Genomic DNA, 20,543 nt, shown 5'->3' on the forward strand with positions numbered 1-20,543 from the left:
CAGCTAATGCAGGAATTTGGAGTGTATCTCAGTTAAGGCCTGAAAAATAAGACTCAACAGATAGACTTCCCGTTGAATCTGCATATGATATTAAGGGAAATTTAGCAAAGCCAAGTACTTTTAAATTAGACAGATTTCAATTTTTTTTTCAGGAGATGGTTTTTTCTTCTTGTGGTATCTGCATTTCCCAGTAGAATTTAAGGTTTGAGAAATAAGAGGAACAAAAGCTGAATATTTTTTTGTGCCCTCTTGACTTTCCCAAAACTGTGCTATTCCAGTGACAAAAAATGTCCTCAGCTATGATGGTATTTTACATTTTGCTGGTAAAACAGCAGAGTATGTGAGAATCCAGAGCCTGCAATACACCCTTGAAGCTGTATCCTGATGGAGAATAAATTTGTACACTCTCTCAGAGAGAAATACACAGCAAAATACTGTCAGAATTCTTAACGTTCGAATCCAAATGGTTTATCAGTTGAAGTGTGCAGCTCTTCAATATGCACCCAGATGTAGTTATTAATTTAGCATTCATTGTTAGAGGGATGCTGTGAGTGAAGTGCCTCTAGAGTCAATGTACTCTCATGCTGTGTGTGCCTGGAAATGTCTGCTGGAACCAACAGCAGTTTTTGTTCCTCTAGACTGTGGTAAAACAAGCTAGTTGGAAGCACCCATTGGAAAGAACAAGACCAAGGGCGTTAACCAAGAGAATAGAGATAAGCGGGGAATATTTGCAGCTAGAGAAGCAGAACGAATACATGCCTTCAGTTTTTTTGTAACTGTTTGCCAAATATGTTGATGCACGTTGCTTTGTGTCAATAGGAAGGATGAGCTATTTAATTGTGACCAATGATTTAATGGTATGCTTTGTTAAGGAGTACATAAAAAGAAAACAAGCAGTAATAATTTAAAAATATTAGAGAAACAAGAAGGTGAAAAATGCCAATCACTTGTTTCGAAAATTTTTAAAAGTTTAATAGTAGTAAAATGGTTAAAAAAATAGTAACACAATTAGAGTAATAACAATTTGGACACATTGAATTAAGACAATACAAGACAATAAAAGCAAAGAGTTACGGACGTCCGGGTGCCTTTTTCTGGGCATCACAAGCCCCAAAAAAGGACACCCATTAACAAAGGATTAATCCTTAAGAACAATAGCCCGTTGCATATTCATACACTTCATACATGATGCATAAATTTCATTCAAACACAGGATTCCGTCTGATCTTCATCAGCTTCTTCCCTCTAATCATAACAGTGCCTTCGAGGTGGGAAGAAGTTAGTTTCTTCCAATAAGAAGGCAATAAATTTTTTTTTTCTGGAAGATTTAGATGTCCTGTGGCTGCTATCTCACTGCGAGTCCTTTCTTTTAAACAAAGCATCTTACATAGCATAGTTTATATTTTAACAATGTTTATAACCTAATACTATATTTAACACAGTACTTCAGAAAATTAATATAGCATTATTTTCTAACACAATACGTATAATACTATTTTAGTATTTGCAAAAAGCCAATCATAAAATACATGCATTTTTCACAAAGAATTAAGAGGAAGTGTAAGTGATGAACAAAAGCTGAAGCTTTTCTGTGATCTCTCACTTCCCAAAACTCTGTTACTCCAGTGACAAAAAACATCTTCAGCCTTGATGCGGGTGAAGAGGACAGGGAAAAGGCAGGATCAGGGGGTAGTGCTGGAAGGAGAGGATTCTGGGGAGGAGAAGCCTCTGCCATGAGGTGGTGGCCATTTTGTGGTGCTGCAGCGGCTGCCACGAGGTGGTGGCCATCTTGTGGCACTTCTCTGGAATGTGCGAGAGTGGGTTTTGGGGAATAAATCAACTGTGAACATTCTCAGGATTAGCTATGGGGAAAAAGGGATTGGGAAAAGGTTTAGGGACAAATTCCCTGACAGTGTGGCCACCACTGTCAGGGTGAAGGTACCGAGGGGACTGGGGGGAGCCAGGGAGATGGTAGCAACCCTGCGTTTGCTGTGGATGGGTTGCTCTCCCTTGTCCACCCGATGTAGGGGAAACGGGTAGAAAAAGAAGGCAGGGATGGGGGTTGAGGGAGAACTGGGGACCACAGTGTCAGACATTTTTTGCTTTACCACTCACAATTTGTGCCACTAGTCTTGACAATCTTAATAATCAAAAGAAACAATTTCATATATCCTTCCTTTACAGTAGGGTTCCTCCTTTTTGTGCTTTCCGTTAACAAACACCCTACAGTCCTCCAGAAATTCTCATCACTAACCTCTTTGGCCATTATTTGTGGGAACTTAAACATCCAACGAACAAACCCCTTAGCCAAACTTTTGGGAAATTTTTCACCCCCCTTCCTCAGGAGCCCCACAACTTGGAGATAAACCTCTCTCTAATGGGTGGACAGCCAAGTATCCATGCTGCTGACCAAACTTACTCCCACCCGCTCACTGCTGAAAACTAAGGAAAATAAACTGGGAAAGGGTCCCGAAAGCCGATGGCGGCAAGCCCCATGCACTGCGCGCGGTGCATTCCCTCACCCCCAGGGGCGTGGTTGCCTGTGGAGAGCCCCCCTAGTTGGGTCCGTCCCAACGCCACCAGGGAAACTCACCCAACCGTCGATTTCAGGAGAAAAAGCAGCAGTGAGGGTCCTAAGTCCTGAAGGCATCCTGTCTTGCTGCAAGAAAGGGGTCATCCTCTCCCGCTGCAGGAAAGGGTTGCCCTTCCGTCCCTGAGAGGACCACTGGACAACAGTCAGCGTGCTTACACAAGGGCACTGGTGCTGCCAAGAACCAAATCCAAAGGGCTGATGCCCACAGGAACAGTTCAAATCCAGAGGGCTTCCTGCCATGCAGCAATGTCCTTCGGAAGTGGCGTCCTACACAGTGCCAGCGGTAGAAGAGCTGACAGAAGTAGCCCCATGTTACTCTGGTGACAAAAAACGTCCTCAGCATTGATGGCACTTTCTGAGTTGCTTAGAAAGTAGCAGAGTATGTGAGAACTGAAGAGGGGCTCAGTACATCTGGCTGGGAAGGAGCAAGGAATTGGGGCACCTGGAAATGTCCCCAGGGCTCTCTGCTTATGTGCCACACTGGGAGGACCGAGCCTTGTTCTTTGCCCCCAGCCCTGGGAACCATGCTCTGTGCAGTTCACACAGGCAGGGCAAGCCAGCAGAGTTGCAACCACGCTCTTGGTGTGGTTGAACACAGCTTGTCTTGGGTCCTGCTCAGAGTACTCAGATGCTTTGCAGTGTTGTGTTGCTGGGATTCTTCTTAGTCCCTTCATTTCAACCTGAGCTTTTTCTGCGCTGTGCCAAAGCCAAGTGAGGCACGTTCTGAGCACATCTGGCTGGGAGGCAGCAGGAACCTGGAGCACCTGGAAATGTCCCCAGAGCCACTCTGGGTTTCTGCCACGCTGAGAGGACCGAGCTCTGTTCTTTGCCCCCAGCCCTGGGAACTATGTTCTGTGCAGTTCACACAGGCAGGGCAAGCCAGCAGAATTGCAGCCACACTCCTGGTGTGGTTGAATACAGCTTGTCTTTGGTTCTGCTGAGACAGAGTACTCAGATGCTTTGCAGTGTTGCGTTGCTGGGATTCTTGTTAGTCCTTTAATTTCAACCTGAGCGCTTTTCTGTGCTGCGCCAGCCCAAGTGAGGCACACTCTGAGCTCTTCACACCGAGTGGACCCTGTGCTGCTCACACACCAGGTGATGCCCATGCTGACCATGGGTGCATTAGCTGGGAAATCCTAACCAAAACGACTACATGGAGATATTCCTGGCCCTCCTGCACTGTTCGCTAGTGTCTCTCCGAGTGTGTGATCAGTCACCCCAGCTTGCTCTGGCACTCCAGGCAGCGTGGTACGCTCCTGTTCCTCAGGAAGAGGTTTTGGGTACTGAAGCGACCTTGAACTTTTTTGGACTCAGCAACTGGGAAAAAGGGATTGGAAGGAGGGTTAGGAGCAGGTTCCCCGACGCGGGGACTGGAGTAAGTCAGGGAGATGGTAGCAGCCCTGCGTCTGCTCTGGACGCGTTGCTTCCCCCCCTCCACCCGGTGTAGGGGAAGTGGGAACAGGGAAAGAAGGCAGGGACAGGGGTTGAGGGAAGAACTGGGGAGCTTGCCGCAGGACATTTTCCACTTCCCTGTTCATGAATTGCAGCATCATTTTTTACAACTTCGATAATTAAAAGAAACAGCCGCATATACCCTTCCCTGACTGTAGGATCACTTTTCTTGGTACTGTCAGTTAATTCACAACTCACTGCCTTCCAGAAACTCTTCTTCTTTGACCTTTTCAGCGGTCAATTGCGGAAACTAAGAAAATAGCGATTGGTCAAAGCTTTTAACTAAACCCTTGCAAAACTGTCCAACCCCCTCCTGGCAGGAATCCCACAACTTGGAAATACACCTCTTTCTGCTGAGAAGACAGCCTGTTACCCATGCTGCCAACTCAGAACATTTCCACCCACTTGCTGGTGGAAACGGAGAACCTAAAACTTTGAAAAGGGTCCCAAAAGCCGCGGCGGCAACTGCTCATGCTGCATGTCCCATCCGCTGGGATCAACAGTCGCCTAAAGGGAGCCCCCCTGGCTTGGTACATCCCAGCGCCACCAGGGAAAAACTCACCAAACCTCTGACTTCGGGAAAAAAACCAGCAGGAGCAGTCCCCAGTCCAGGAAGGCATCTTCTTATCTTCCTGCTGCAAGAAAGGGGTGCACCTTCGCTCCCCTGGGAGCACCACTGGACATAAATAGGCGTGCTCACGCAGGGTTGTTGGTGCTGCTAGGAACCAATAATTCCACAAGGGCCCATGCCCACAGGACAGGTCCAGCGCCATTAGGTGGCTCCCTCCTGAGCTGTGATGCTTTCAAAGCCGCATCACGTTCAGCGCCAAAGGTGGAGGGCTCAGCCGAAGCTGCCACAGAGAGTATTCAGATGCTTTGCAGTGTTGCGTTGCTGGGATTCTTCTAGTCCCTTCACGTCAAGCTGAGTCCTTTTCTGCATTATCCTAAACCCAAGTGAGGCATGCTCTGAGTTGTTCACACAAAGTGGACACTGTGCTGCTCACAAAACCCAGGTGATGGCTGTGCTGATCACTGGTGCATTGGCCAGGAAATCCTAACCAAAACTGATGGAGAAACCATGGAGATATTCCTGGCATCTTGCATCTGCTCAACTTCATCCTGGTCAAGTTGAAATATCAAGTTGAAATAAAACTTATGACACACCTTCAGCCCTGTATGAGTGGCTAACAGGGCCAGCATGAAGGCCATTGTTGGAGAAATGGCCTGGTTGGAGAAACAGGGCTGAGCACATCTGGCTGGGAGGCAGCAGGAACCTGGGGCACCTGGAAATGTCTCCAGAGCCGCTCTGGGTTTCTGCCGCACTGGGAGGACTGAGCCCTGTTTTCTCCCCCAGGGCTGGGAACCATGCTCTGTGCAGTTCACACAGGCAGGGCAAGCCAGCAGAGTTGCAGCCACGCTCCTGGTGTGGTTGAACACAGCTTGTCTTGGGTCCTGCTGAGACATAGTACTCAGATGCTTTGCAGTGTTGCATTGCTGGGATTCTTCTTAGTCCCTTCATTTCAACCTGAGCGCTTTTCGGTGCTGCGCCAGCCCAAGTGAGACACGTTCCGAGCACATCTGGCTGGGAGGGAGCAGGAACCTGGAGCACCTGGAAATGTCCCTAGAGCGACTCTGGGCTTCTGCCACGCTGGGAGGACCGAGCCCCAGTTCTTTCTTCCCAGCCCTGGGAACCATGCTCTGTGCAGTTCACACAGGCAGGGCAAGCCAGCAGAGTTGCAGCCATGCTCCTGGTGTGGTTGAACACAGCTTGTCTTGGGTCCTGCTCAGACAGAGTACTCAGATGCTTTGCAGTGTTGCATTGCTGGGATTCTTCCTAGTCCCTTCCTTTCAACCCGAGTCCTTTTCTGCACTACGCTGCTGTAGCCTGCTCTGTGGCCCCAGGAGCTGGACAAATGCCGGCTAGCTGCTCCTGGTGTGTGGCCAGAGGAGACCACAAGATCTGCCACTTCCAGGTTCTTCTGGAAATCTCTCGGATAGTGGTGCTGTCTGCAGCATGGGTGGTGCAGGCAATAGCATAGCTACGAAGTCCCGAGATAAAGGAAGGAGAGAGTGGATGTTGCCTCCGCTTGAGGCGTGGCGTCCCGGGTCGAGAACGGCTCGGTGGCAGCACTTTTGCCACACGGTCCAAGTACACGCACTCACCAATGTGGTAGACGGTAAATGGCATTTATTAATGGTTAGACCAGGTCATTTATAACAGGGGTTAACTGCGGCGAGGTGTATCTGGCCTTAGAGGTCAGTGTCTGGCTAGCTGAGGATGGCCGACACCCAGCTGCAATCCTGCCAGCACCCCTCGGCGTCTAATGGCCTCAGGCTGTGCTGGCTGCGGACGGGTCTCGCTGCTGCCAAGACGAGTAGAAAGGAGCTGGACACTCTGGGGGTAAAGTCAGGTTTATTGGAGATGCCAAGAAGCCAACCAGGGAGTGACCCAGAGAAGAGGGAGAAGCAAGGTTTTAAAGGGAGGAGGTGTATCAGGAAGGGGTTTACAAAGAACCACTAAGGGAACGTAAGGGAGTGAACATAACATGACAGACATAAGGGAAAACCCAATTGATACAAAGTAAGGGAGGGGCCCTGGGACCACTGCCAATCACTACCCCCAGAGCGAAGAGGTTTCTGGAAAACTAGGTGGAGTGGGGGTGACTGACGAGACCCAGGGAGGAGAACAAGTATACAAATAAGGAAATGAAGGGGAGGAGGAATTATATGACTTGAGGGACTGACAGGGCCAAGGGTGGGAGTAACTATAGTAACAGAATGAGTGGCAGGGCTATGGCGGGAAAACTGGGGAGGGCAGAACCATTTACATAAAATGGGGGGAGCAATACAGAACATGGGGGAACAATACAATAAACTTAACAAACGCACTGCAACAGTTAACGGTAACGGTAAAAGGGGAGGGGTTCTGCCTGACAGTAACATTGCGATATCTTAACTTCCCACTAGTGGACACTTGTGTGGATGCCAGGGCGCTTTATTTCCCAGGCAGAACCAGTGACGGGTGTCAGAGGAGGACAGCTTGGGGAGGCAGTGATAAAGGAAATGGGTGTGACAGCAGGAGACACAAGTTGACCAATAAATGAAGCTCAGGGAAGGAGCGTGGGACACCAGTAAGGATTACATGGGGAGGAGGGAGGAGGCAAATCATGCATCGAGTAAGGGATGACTGACACGGAAAGCTGTCGAAATAAAGGCTACAATGATAGGGGAAGTGGGCAACACCAGGAGGGAGGAAATAAACTTATAAGGGCATAAAGGAAGGATCAAGGGATCAGTCACCTCGAGGGACAAGCCATTGGCAGGAAAACAAGGGGTAAACAACTTAGGGAAAAACCATTATGAGGGAAGTACTTGGGGGAAACTGAGGACCAAACCATATTTTTAACTTCTAAAAGGTATAACCAGCTTAACAACTTAACTCATATAAATGTTTTAAAACATCTCCCTCTTCTTTGTTCAAAAATAAAGAGAAGGGCACTGTGGAAAAGAACGGAGTTCAGTCGTTTTTACGCCTCGGTGCTCTCTGCTTTCTGTCTTTTCCGTCATCTGTCATTTCTCGTGACTGCGGTGGCAAGCACTATCTTGGATGCTGAGAAAGGCTTTGTGGTGGAGGCAGTGATGATCCGCTTCAGGACACCGAAGCACAAGGACAGCAGAAAAAGGATGATAATAAAATAACTTTTGTCCTTCATGAGGGACAGCATCCACCTGGAAAGGCCCCAGTTTTTTAACAGGCCGTTAAACCAGTCCTTGCCTTCCTGTTGCACGTTACCCACCATGCCTTTGATTTCCTGGATGGATGCGTGGAAGGTTTTCAGGGCCCAGCTAGCTCCCAGGAACCCCGATACTGGGTGGGTGCGGGCAGACCTTGTTCTTGACGTGTCTTGTCGCAGAGCGTCTCTGCCGCTAACACACGCACAGTCGTGGATGCTTAAAAGACGGCACGGCCAGACAGAAGAAGGACTCGGAGGGAAGAAATAATAAACAATTCGAAGACTGAAAATCTGAAGAGTCCAGACTCGTCCTTTGAAACGCGGGCTGTCCCAAGGCCATCATACGCGTGTCCGTGCAGAGACAAACAGCCGAAATGGATAATATAAAAAGAATGGCTTTTTCCCCTTTGACATCAACCTTACCTCAAACTTTCTCTGCAACCTCCCCCTTGTCCCCTCCTCCCACAGACAGATTGGCTCTTGGATGACAGATTGAAACAACCCAGCCCCTCAAACTCCTGGCATTTATGCCTGTGTGCCAGTGGCAGAAAATCAGTAGCTGCCTTGTTTTGCAGGGTCGCCAATTTGGTTATCTCCTCATCATCTAAGAGGTCGCTTAAGGCCATAGATGTTAAGTTCACCTGGCGAGTCACCCAGCATTTAAGATTTCGTAGCTCACTAAGAGCTTTTGCAGCTGCTACCTGTGGTGGTTTGGACCAGAAATGAGATTTCTGGGATGCTGTGGTCCCTTCTTGTTCCCCTTCATCAGCAAGACCACAGTTTTCACCTTCCGGCCAGTTTGTAATTGCATCCAGAATCCCAGGGCGATTCAGTTTTCCAATACAGGCGCAGTGTGTGATAACAGCGAAGTAGAAAAACGGACACAGCAACACACTTAGATTTGGCCCAGTGATAAATTTCACTGTCACAATGCTCATTGAATTGAGTTGCACCCCTTTTGACAATCTTTGAGCTTAATTTGGCACTCTGAATTGGTATTTGGGTCATGTTCAGTGATGTCAGGGAAAGGCAGCCCAGGGTGCATGGGCCCCCGAGAGGGGATTCCTGGATATGCCCTGTCTCCGCAGATAAGAAAGACCTGGTGTGGTTGAACATAGCTTGTCTTTGCTCCTGCTCAGAGTACTCAGATGCTTTGCAGTGTTGCATTGCTGGGATTCTTCCTAGTCCCTTCATTTCAACTCGGGCCCTTTTCTGTACTGGGCCAAACCCAAGTGAGGCACATTATGAGCACATCTGGCTGGGAGGCAGCAGGAACCTGGGGCACCTGGAAATGTCCCCAGAGCCACTCTGGGTTTCTGCCACACTGGGAGGACTGAGCCCCTGTTCTTTCTCCCCCAGCCTTGGGAACTACGCTCTGTTCACACAGGCAGGGCAAGCCAGCAGGGCTGCCGCCACGCTCCTGGTGTGGTTGAACACAGCTTGTATTGGGTCCTGCTCAGAGTACTCAGATGCTTTGCAGTGTTGCGTTGCTGGGATTCTTGTTAGTCCTTTCATTTCAACCTGAGCGCTTTTCGGTGCTGCGCCAGCCCAAGTGAGACACGTTCCGAGCACATCTGGCTGGAAGGGAGGAGGAACCTGGGGCACCTGGAAATGTCCCCAGAGCTGCTCTGGGTTTCTGCCACACTGGGAAGACCGAGCCCCAGTTCTTTCTTCCCAGCCCTCGGAACCATGCTCTGTGTAGTTCACACCTGCAGGGCAAATGAGTAGAGTTGCAGCCATGCTCCTGGTGTGGTTGAACACAGCTTGTCTTGGGTCCTGCTCAGACAGAGTACTCAGATGCTTTGCAGTGTTGCGTTGCTGGGATTCTTGTTAGTCCCTTCATTTCAACCCGAGTCCTTTTCTGCACTACGCTGCTATGGCGGTGTCGATGGCAGGAGTGCTGTGACCTTCCTGAAGAAGCGCCTTTATGAAGATGTCCTAGAGGGACAGGCACAATCCTAGCAGTTGAGTGATTTCTCAGCTCTCAATCTTGCGGCAGTGCCAGCGATGTGAAGAAAGACTTGAGCACTGTGTGGCTGGTTCCACAGAGTTGGAGGGTTTTATTAGAGCAGGACCTCTGTGAAGGGAGCCAGGGGCAGCAGCTTGTGCGTCACAGGGGAAAACAGGTTTATATAGGGAACTGTAATGGCGGGGAGAAACAAGGAATGAATAGGGATATGTCACAGGGCTTGTAAGGGCTGCAGGATGAAGAGAGAGGCAAGAATGTTGACCTGATGTTCAGAAGGCTTGATTTATTATTTTATGGTATATATATAACATTATAACTATACTAAAAGAAATGGAAGGAAAAGTTCTCAGAAGCTAGGTAAGCTAGGAATAGAAAAGGAATGAATAACAAAGTTCTGTGTCCCAGCAGAAGGCGAGAACAGCTCTGCTGTGAGTGGTCAGTAAATCCAAACATCCACAGGAGACCAGTCACGGATCCACCTGTTGCATTCCACAGCAGCAGATAACCATTGTTTACTTTTTGCTGCTGAAACTTCTCAGCTTCAGCAGGAAAAATCCTAATGGAAGAATTTTAATGAAAAGATGTCTGTGACAGACATACATGAAACTTGGGAGAGGGACAGGGTAGAAACCAATGGGATTACAATACATTAACATAGAACTGCAAAGGATGATGGGCAGGAGGGTTTCCTCACCCTAAGTGTAGTGTGCTTCTTTCAAGGGTTGGCTCTCCAGGGGAGAGCAATCAGTCCTTTGCTGGCCGATTCCCCAGCCCCCACAGCTCCTTGTTCTTTATTCAATACAAAAGCATCTTCTAGAGACTTGTTCAGCAGTCTTTTAAACATCCAAACATACATGTAGAAAAAATGATGAGTAAGAAAAACCAGAAAACATTTTGAAGGAGGGATGCGCTGGGGCGTATTTGGCCCTGAAGTCCGGCTAGCAGATGCGAGATGGAGGTGGCCGACACCCCCGGCGCATGTACTGCCAGCCCCCCTCGGCGGCTTGGCCTTGGGCTGGGCTGGATGCACGGTGTGGGTTGAAGCGGTAACGGACGAAGGAAGAGGCGTCCAAAAGCTGGGGGCTAACTCCGCTTTATTGAAGGTCTGATGACACGAACAGGGAAGGAGGGTGCCAACCAGCAAAGGGCAGGGAGTGAGGGGAGAGGCAAAGTTTTAAAAGGAAGGGGTGGAGAGAGGAGGGAAGCCCAACTAGCCAACCAGGATGGGGTGCAAACATAACTGGCATAGGGGACTAGCCAATTGATACAACATAAAGGAGGGGCCCCGGGACCACAGCCAACCACAGCCCCCAGAGAGGCGAAGCTTCTAGAAGGCAGGGAGGAGTGGGGGGTGATTGAGCCCAGGGAGGAGGGAAAACTTACATATAAGGAGTAAAAGGGAGGGATAATTACATAACAGGGGGAGATTGGCAGTTGAGGGGGAAGGGGGTAACCAAGGAAACCAACTGCCAGGCGAGGCAGTGGCGGGAAAATCAGGGAAGGGAGGAACCATTGTACAGAAACGGGGGAGAATACATAAAATGGGGGAACAACTGGGGAAGTTAAACAACACAACACAACGTCTCCCCGTTTCTTAACAAATAAAATAAAAGAACCTAGGAGTCCATATAAACTTAAATTTCGGGGACCCGCGGCTGGTCCGGCCAGTCCTCGCCTTCTTCGAGCTGGGGCTCGTCCGCCCATGGGTGGTCAGTGGGTGGCACAGTTGACCCCTCCTCATCTGCAGCTTCTTCGGCCTCCGAGGAGAGGTCCCCCAGCTCGATGTGCTCTTCGGCGGGCACTGCGGCATGGTTGATGTTGAGCGAGGTGGCTTTAGATATCAGTCTCTGGACCAGACCGCGGATCACCATGACGAGAACTAAAAGCATAACCAAACTCAAGATAACTTTAATAATAGTTTCTATGATAGATGTGGCCCACCCGCTCAGGCCCCAACCCTTGAAAAGGTCCCCCAGCCAGTCCGAGGTCTCTTGTCGGACCTTGTGAACCAGGTCTTGTGGTTTACGTATGGATTGTCTGGCGTCCTCGGCTCGGGTGGACAGGTTCAAGCAGCAGAGGCCCTCAAACTCCTCACAGTGGTGATGGTGAGGCAACAATAGAAAATCTATTGCTGCCCTGTTTTGGAGTGTCGCCTTCCTTGTAATTTCCTTGTCTGATAGGAGGTCGTATAATGCGGCTGATGTAAAATTGGCTTGTTTTGCCACCCAACACTCTAGGCGGCCCAATTCTCCTAGAGCCTTCGCCACCGATACCCAAGGCAATAAAATGGTAAAGGCAACGGACTTTGAGTGAGACCAATGGGTAATTTCGGCATCACAGTCCTCGGTGAGATCTTTAAGATCTCTTTTTGACCTGCCCAATTCGGACGTGATGTTAGATCGTTTCCAATCAATAATTTGGGACATGTTGGGTGTGAACAGCGTCAACCGGCCAAAGGTGCACGGCCCTCCAACCAGGCCAGAGGGGATGCCTGCCCACGCTCGGTCTCCGCAAATTAAAAACACACCCCGAGGAAGGGAGTAAGGGGTCCGGCCAGTAGTGGTGGGGCCAAGGATTTTCAAGACGGCCTGACACCACTGTTTGGCCTGGTATTCTTTATTAGACTGAAGGACCACCTCACTGCCCTTCTCTACGGGGGTGATGGTATAATCGAACTGAAAGCAAATAGAGGCGTTGGCGGAGCCGAGTAGGTGTAGTTCTGTGGGCTCGGAGGTTGCAGGAGCCAGCCTGAACACTCCGTCTCTCCAGGAATTTGAGGGGTCAAAACTGGGGAGGATCGTGAGGCTCTGGGCCAGAATAGGGGAAAAGGAACATTGGAAAGTGGGAGGGAAGTCGCCTGGAGAGAAAGGGATCCCCACAGGGCAAGACGACATCGGGTCCTCTGCTGCGCCGGTGTCCAGGCAAATGCTGTCCTGCCCAAGCGACTGAGCCAAGGCACGCCAGACATTGACCTTGGGCTGGGGGACAACCCACGGCTCCGTAGATGGTATCAGGAGCCAGCAGGTCGCCATCAGGACGAGCAGCATCCCGGGGTTTGGGGCCAGCGGTGGTGTAGCGGGGGCCATTGGGGAGATGTAACTGAAACGACAAAGAACGGTAAACGCATATCGAAATCATAAGTATGGTTCCTCCCCGAAAAGCCAACTTAAATAAAACATTCGGAGTGACATGTCAGGGACAGGGGGAGAACAGGAAGAAGCGTGGAGAAGGAGGTCCAGTGGTGGAGGAGAGGCTGGAGGGGAAGGCTCTTCCTCCACTGAGGGAAGGTCCGGAGGAGTGAGTGGATGGTAGATGGTGAAGCCTCCTCTGTCGCCGCCAACACGCCTGCCGAACTTGCGGTACAGTCCCTGCTTTTGTCCCCTGCTTCGGGATGAAGGGCCTTACCCATTTTGATGGAACCCACTTGTGACCTGAGGGGGTAGACACGCAAGCGTATCCCCTTCCCCAGGTCACCAAGTCGAAGGGGCCCTCCGTCCGCCAGGTCTCCGGATCCTTGACCAGAACCGGAGGCCTGACTTTGGGCTGCAGCTGCTGGTGGCTGCCAACTGCCGAAATGCCGGACCACTGGAGGATTCTGGCTGTTGAAAGAGCAGTTAAGAAAGTTGAGGGTGTACAAGGCTCTCGACAGCCGGACGTGGAGGGTCTCCACCTTCATCGCCGGTTGTTGGCGGGACAGTGTCTTCTTAAGGCTCTGGTGGGCCCTCTCCACCATGGCTTGGCCTGTCGGGGAATAGGGGATGCCGGTCTTATGGACTATTCCCCATTGCTGCAGGAAGCTCCACAGCTCCTTAGAAGTATACGCTGGGCCGTTATCAGTTTTTAAGGCCCTAGGGATGCCCAAGACAGCGAATGCCTGAAGCAGATGCTTCTGAACATCCGCTGCCTTTTCACCTGTGTGGGCAGAAGTGTAGATAGCTCCGGAGAAGGTGTCTACTGAGACGTGGACGTAACACAACCAGCCAAAAGATGGAACATGTGTTACGTCCGTCTGCCACACCTCGCAGCTCGCCAGGCCTCGAGGATTAGCTCCTGAGGCGACGGTGGGCATTTGGTGTTGCTGGCATTGGGGACATGTGGCCACGATCGCCTTGGCCTGGTCCTGCGTCAGGTTGAATTGCCGAACCAGGCCGGGCGCATTTTGATGAAAGAGCTGGTGGCTGATCTTAGCCTGGCCGAACACATCCGGGAGCGGGCCCTGCGTAACGGCAGCCACGGCCAAGGAGTCGGCATGGCGGTTGCCCTCCGCTATGAACCCGGGCAGGTCAGTGTGTGACCTCACATGCATCACGTAAAATGGGTGCTCGCGGTGGGAGACCAACTCGACGAGCCTATTTAATAATTCAAACAATCTCTTGTTTGTGACCTCTTGAAGAACTGCATGTTCTGCTCTGGACACTACACCTGCGACGTACGCAGAATCTGTCACCAAATTGAAAGGTCCAGGGAATCTCTGGAAGGCCCTGACGACTGCGTCTAACTCAGCAACTTGTGGAGAACCCTCCACAAGAACAGCATCGGTCTCCCACTGCTGAGTCTGAGGATCCCTCCAAGTCATGACAGACTTGTGGGATGCTCCAGACGCGTCAGTAAAGACAGTCACGGCATCCACTGGTTCCCTACTTTGAACCTTAGTGAGAGACAATTTGAAATCTGAATTAAATAATTTGTGGGCCGGCCGATCAACTGCGACGCGCCCAGTGTAGCTGTCTAGTGCAAACTGTAGGTATTCATTAGTTTGCAGCAGTTCTTCAAAGGTCTTTAATTTTAATTGGCCCGCTTCCAATTTGATTGGAATGTGAATGCATGAAAAGTCACACCCTGCCAGCTCCCTGATCCTCGATCTCGCTTTGAGGATCAGTTCGGCTACCAACTCTTGTGGCCGTGTCATCCTTTTGGACCTATGGTGGCTGAGGAACACCCACTCTGTGATCAAGAGGGGGTCACCCAGGCCCTGGTCCTTCAGGTCTTGGTCCCACTGGTGGATCATGCCGTGGAGATGTGGCAGCTTTCCCAGTATAATGAATTTGAACGGCAAGCCCGGGTGGTACCAATGGGCCTGCCTGGCCGAAATAGTTTTTTGAACCTTCTCCAGAGCCACCTCTGCCTCTGGGGTGAGAGCCCTAGGGGAACTAAGCCCCTCTCCCCCTTTCAACAAATTGAAAAGGGGGGCCAGGTCTTCGGTGGGAATGCCTAGCCAGGGTCTCACCCAATTTAAAGACCCACACAGTTGATGGACATCCGCTAGGGTCTGGACTTTGGTCCGAATAGCCAATTTTTGCGGAACAATGGTCCGCTTTGTAATTTTGAGGCCCAGGTACTTCCAAGGTGGCATCCACTAAATGTTGTCCTGCTGGAGCTCAAACCCTGCAGTAACCAACGCGTTGGTTGTCAGGTCAAGCGCATGGGCAAGTAAACTGTGGTCGGCCGCACACACGAGGATGTCATCCATGTAATGATGAATGATGACGGCATCCCCGAGGGCTGTACGCAGAGGTGACAGCAGCGAAGCAACGTACCATTGGCAGATCACAGGGCTGTTCTTCATGCCCTGTTGGTAGTACCCGCCAACAGTAGTGCTTGGCCGGGGACTCACGGTTGATGGACGGAACCGTGAAAGCAAAGCGCGGGGCATCGTCTGGGTGAAGGGGAATCTGGAAGAAAGATATCAATTATTGCCAGATTCCAATTTTGGGGGAGCATTGCTGGGGATGGCATCCCTGGTTGGAGAGATCCCATATCAACAATTAAATCATTAATTTGGCGGAGGTCGGTCAGGAGCCGCCACTTATCTTTATTGGGCTTCTTGATGACAAAAACCGGGGAGTTCCATGGTGACATAGACTCCTCGATATTGCCCTTAAGTAACTGCTCCTGTACGAGCTCATTGAGCGCCTTCAATTTCTGTTTGTTAAGTGGCCACTGTTGGACCTGGCTATCAGAAAGCCAATCCAGCTTCCAAGTCCGGCGCTCATCAGTGGCCACTGCCCGAAAAACCTGGGGAGCCTTTGGTAAGTCAATTCTGGCCCCCCACTGGGCTAGTAGATCTCTCCCCCAGAGAGGCTCGGTGTAATCCAAAACAAACGGGCGCACTGATGCCAATTGCCCGTCGGGCCCCTTAATTTGGACAATGCTCTTTGACTGTTTAGCCAATTGCAAACCCCCGACACCTGAAATCGTGCCCGCTGCACTTTGCAAATTCCAATGTGACGGCCACTCCCGAGAGGGAATGATCGTCACATCTGCACCCGTGTCCAAGAGACCCCTGACGACCTTTCGATCCCCGCCCAATGAGAGTTGACGTGTCAGGCGGGGCTTCTCCCTCCCTACGAGTTGCGCCCAGGCCACTGACGGAGGCGATGTCCTCTCCACGTCGTTTCTCCAATGGTCTTTATCAGGAACCGGAATGGCCTGGGTGATGACCTGTCCCTTGGGAAGGAGAAGTGGGGGTTGGACACAGTACAGCCCTACCGCGAAACGATCCCGGTCGGTAGTGACCAGACCGGGAACGATGTGCACGTCTCGTGGCGTGTGCTTAGTGTCACCGACGACAGTCCACCTGCAACGTCCCAGTTTCCTCCAGCGACCCGGATGTTGGAGGTCGACAGACACCAGCTGGATGTTACTACTAGGGATATAGAAATCCTTAGTTAGCTGCAGCCTGTATGGGGAAGCAGAGGACAGGGTGTTAAGCGCAGGAACTGCACCACAGGTATCAGTCAAATCCGTAAAGTACGTCAAGTCCGGCAAAACGTAAGTTGGCGGCGGCACTCCCTCATCTCCTTCCTCCCCGCGTGATGTTAGTTTGCCCGCCGCATTTCTGTCAACGTGCAGGGAGGGACTGCGCTCTTGGCTTAGTTTTTTGAAGCTTTTTTCTCTCTCTCCCTCTGCCTCCTGCAATTAAGATAGTCCAGCCTCATGGGGCACTGGGGCATCCAGTGCCCTACCTCGCCACATAAGTGGCAGGGGTGGGTGTCGGTTGTTCTTCTGCCGGGCCCTGGTGTTGGTGGCCCGGCAGCGGGGGCAGCCTCAAGGTCGAACGGCTCGGGCTCGGGGAGATCGGCAAAGGCTACGGAGGTTCTGCGTGGGTGCGCAGAAAGAGGGACGTGAGCCACTACCGCCTCCATCATTGCCTCCACCGTGGGCCGGGGATTTCGGGGGGGAGTCCTGATCGCCTTCCTGCATTCAGGATTGGCGTTATAATACGCCATCTTCCTAAGCATGCATTCTCTCTCCCTGTCCCCGGACACCTGTGCTTCAACGAAGCGGTAGAGGCGTTCGATAAAGGCCAGGTAGGGCTCTTGCGCGCCCTGCCGCACATCGTCTTCCTCCCATTGAGAGGTGACGACTGCGAGCTTAAAAAAAGCTCGCTCCACAGCCTGAGCCGTCTTCACTAGATGTTGTGGAAAGAGATCCCGAGCCTGGGCTGCCCCAGTCGCCCACTGCCCCTCGCCTAATAGATGCTCTTCCTGAACTATCAGGCTGTCCGCGTCGTGAGAAGTTGAAGGACTCCCCCAAAGGTTTGGGAGAACCTCCAAAATCTCCCTCTTCCACTCCGCCACCCAAATCCGGAACTCCATGGGGCCTGTCAAGCTGGAGAAGAGAGCCCTCAGGTCAGCTGGCACCAGATCTCCCTGCACAAGGGCATTACGGAGCAACCCCCGGAAGTATTCAGACTCCCGGGAGTAGTCCTTCTGCGCCTTGCACAGCTCCTTGATCCGGGCCGGTGCTAAAGGCACCTACTGCGCCAGAGAACTCCCCTCTCCGCTCAGGGTGTACGAAACCGGGGCGGCTTCCAACAAGGGCGCCTGCCCCAGCCTCCGGTCATCCACCCCCCCCCCCCCCCCCCCGGAACACAAAGCGTGGGAACCGGAAGGGAAGGCGTGGGAACCGGAAGTGGAAGAGGTTGAGGCGGGGCCTGGTAGTGAGGCGGGACAAGGGGGTGGGCACAACACACCACCCCTCTCCGCCCCCTGGGTGGAACATGGGGGCGGAGCCGAACACGAAGGAGTATCAGGGGAGGGATCCACGGGGGGCTGGACTGGGGGAGGAGATATGGGAGGAGCCGAAGGAGGAGCCGAATGAGTGGGGGGAGCAGGGGCGGGATCAGTAGAGGGCTGTACCGGGGGCGGAGGAACGGGAGGAGTCAAGGGAGGAGCTGAGTATGAGGGAGGAGCAGGGGCGGGATCAGCAGGAGGCTGTACCGAGGGTGGAGGAACGGGAGGAGTCGAAGGAGGAGCAGTGGGAGGGACCGTGGAGGGGTACAAGGGAGGGGCAACCGAGAAAGGGGTTGGATCAGGAGGGAGAAAGGGATTGGGATTTGGGAGAAAGGGGTTCTGGGGAAGGGAAGGGGCCCTGGCGGGAACGGCCATGTGGCCGCCGCCATTTTGGGCACCCTGGGAGCCATCTTCGAAACCTTCAACAAACTGAACTTGAGGTTTTGTAACTGGGGACTTGGGGACAGGGACAGAGGGGTCAGGAAGAAAAGAAGCCTGGCCAGGGCTCCTCGAAGGGGGAGGCCGAGCAGGTCGAGGGGGAGCGGGGACAGGTCGAACCCCCTGCTTCTTTTCGGCCTTTAGAATCCCCCTCGAGGGCTCCTGCCTATGGGATGGGGGAGCGGAATGAGGGACAAGGGGGCAAGCAAACGAGGGGAACGAGGGGATAACACAGAACTTGCGGGTCCCTTCTTAGGCTCCCCTACTGGGCGGAGAATGGCAAGCACAGTGCCAGCCCACTATGCCACGTTGACTAATTTTGTCTCCCCAGACTTCACGGTCTCATCTAATTTTGCCACAACGGCTGCCCAAAAACGTGGCTGTTTCACAACTTCTGAGGAGACATTGGGGAACTTCGAAAAGACCCACTTAACCAACAACTTTAACACCTGCTTGGGGGCCTTATGCCCACCCGTAAGCAGCAAACCTTTAACATAGTAATAGACCTCTTTCTGCTCCTTTCCCAAGCCTGCACCCATGGCGCCTTTTTAGCAGCAAAAATTTTACTACTAGAAAGGGGGAAAGGTAGCTGATGTTGCACCCCTCTCGCCCGGGGAAAAACGCCAACTAAAACAACAAGCCGCTTACAACCACCCTCCGCCCTCCTACCGTCCCGAAGTCCGGGGGAAGGTGCGAGGGGCAAGGGAATAGGGTGGTGGGTCTGGCCCCCGCGTCCGGGGAAAGTCCGGCTCCCACGGGAAAATTAAAACAACAAAGGTTCGGGGTTTAGGGAAGAGGGTGGGGGGCAGGTCCCCAGGGCAGCGCCTGTACCCCTAGGGGAAAGTTTAAAAAGGCGAAGGGGAAGCCCGGAGAGTCCCCAGGGAGAAAAGGGGCCCGGACTTACCAATCCAGTTGTAGCGGCAACAAAAACCCAGGCGAGGGGCCTTCGTCCAGGAGTCGTCCCGGCGGGTGCTTGGGAGTCCCGACTCCGGTCCCCAGGGAGCGCTGCCCTAGAATGGGCCTGCTACTACCTTGGGGTAGGTCGACGGCCAAGGAATTTGTAAAATCCCACACCGCGGGGTCCGGTCAGTGGTCCAGACGTCCGGCGTCCACTCTCAGGCCCCACGTTGGGTGCCAACCTGCGCTGGGGCGTATTTGGCCCTGAAGTCCGGCTAGCAGATGCGAGAAGGAGGTGGCCGACACCCCCGGCGCATGTACTGCCAGCCCCCCTCGGCGGCTTGGACTTGGGCTGGGCTGGATGCACGGTGTGGGTTGAAGCGCTAACGGATGAAGGAAGAGGCGTCCAAAAGCTGGGGGCTAACTCTGCTTTATTGAAGGTTTGATGGCGTGAACCGAGAGGGAGGGTGCCAACCAGCAAATGGCAGGGAGTGAGGGGAGAGGCAAAGTTTTAAAAGGAAGGGGTGGAGAGAGGAGGGAAGCCCAACTAGCCAACCAGGATGGGGTGCAAACATAACTGGCATAGGGGACTAGCCAATTGATACAACATAAAGGAGGGGCCCCGGGACCACAGCCAACCACAGCCCCCAGAGAGGCGAAGCTTCTAGAAGGCAGGGAGGAGTGGGGGGTGATTGACTGGGCCCAGGGAGGAGGGAAAACTTACATATAAGGAGTAAAAGGGAGGGACAATTACATAACAGGGGGAGATTGGCAGTTGAGGGGGAAGGGGGTAACCAAGGAAACCAACTGCCAGGCGAGGCAGGGGCAGGAAAATCAGGGAAGGGAGGAACCATTGTACAGAAACGGGGGAGAATACATAAAATGGGGGAACAACTGGGGAAATTAAACAACACAACACAACAGAGGGAACCAACCCAACCCTCGAGTCCCAAGCTTACAGAGAAGCTCTTGGACCACTGGGTTTCTTTCTTGTTGAGTTCTTTGACCATGTCCTGAATCTTTTGGATGTGGGCATGGATGCCTTTGCCGTGACTAGATAAATTGAAGCAGCCCAGCCTGTGGAATTCCTCGCAGCCATGTCTGTGGGAAAGAAGTAAAATTTGATGGTGGCACGATTTTGAAGTGTCACATGACAGGTGGTCTCCTCTGCGGCGAGGTGTGGCCTTTATGGTCAAGTGTCCGGCTAGCAGGAGGGCGGCCAACACCCAGATGCAAATCTGGGAGCACCCCTCGGCATCTGGTGGTCTTGGGCTGTGCTCCCTGCGGACAGGCTCGCTGCTATTAAGACGAGAATGAAGGAGCTGGACACTCGATGGGGACAATCGGGTTTATTGAGGAACCCAAGACATCAGCCAGGGTGTAACAAGGTTATAAAGGGAGGAGGTGTCTCAGGGAGGGGTTTACATAGAACCAATAGGGGAAGA

Source organism: Melospiza georgiana, chromosome Z (assembly GCF_028018845.1).
Source record: "Melospiza georgiana isolate bMelGeo1 chromosome Z, bMelGeo1.pri, whole genome shotgun sequence".
Taxonomy (NCBI): domain Eukaryota; kingdom Metazoa; phylum Chordata; class Aves; order Passeriformes; family Passerellidae; genus Melospiza; species Melospiza georgiana.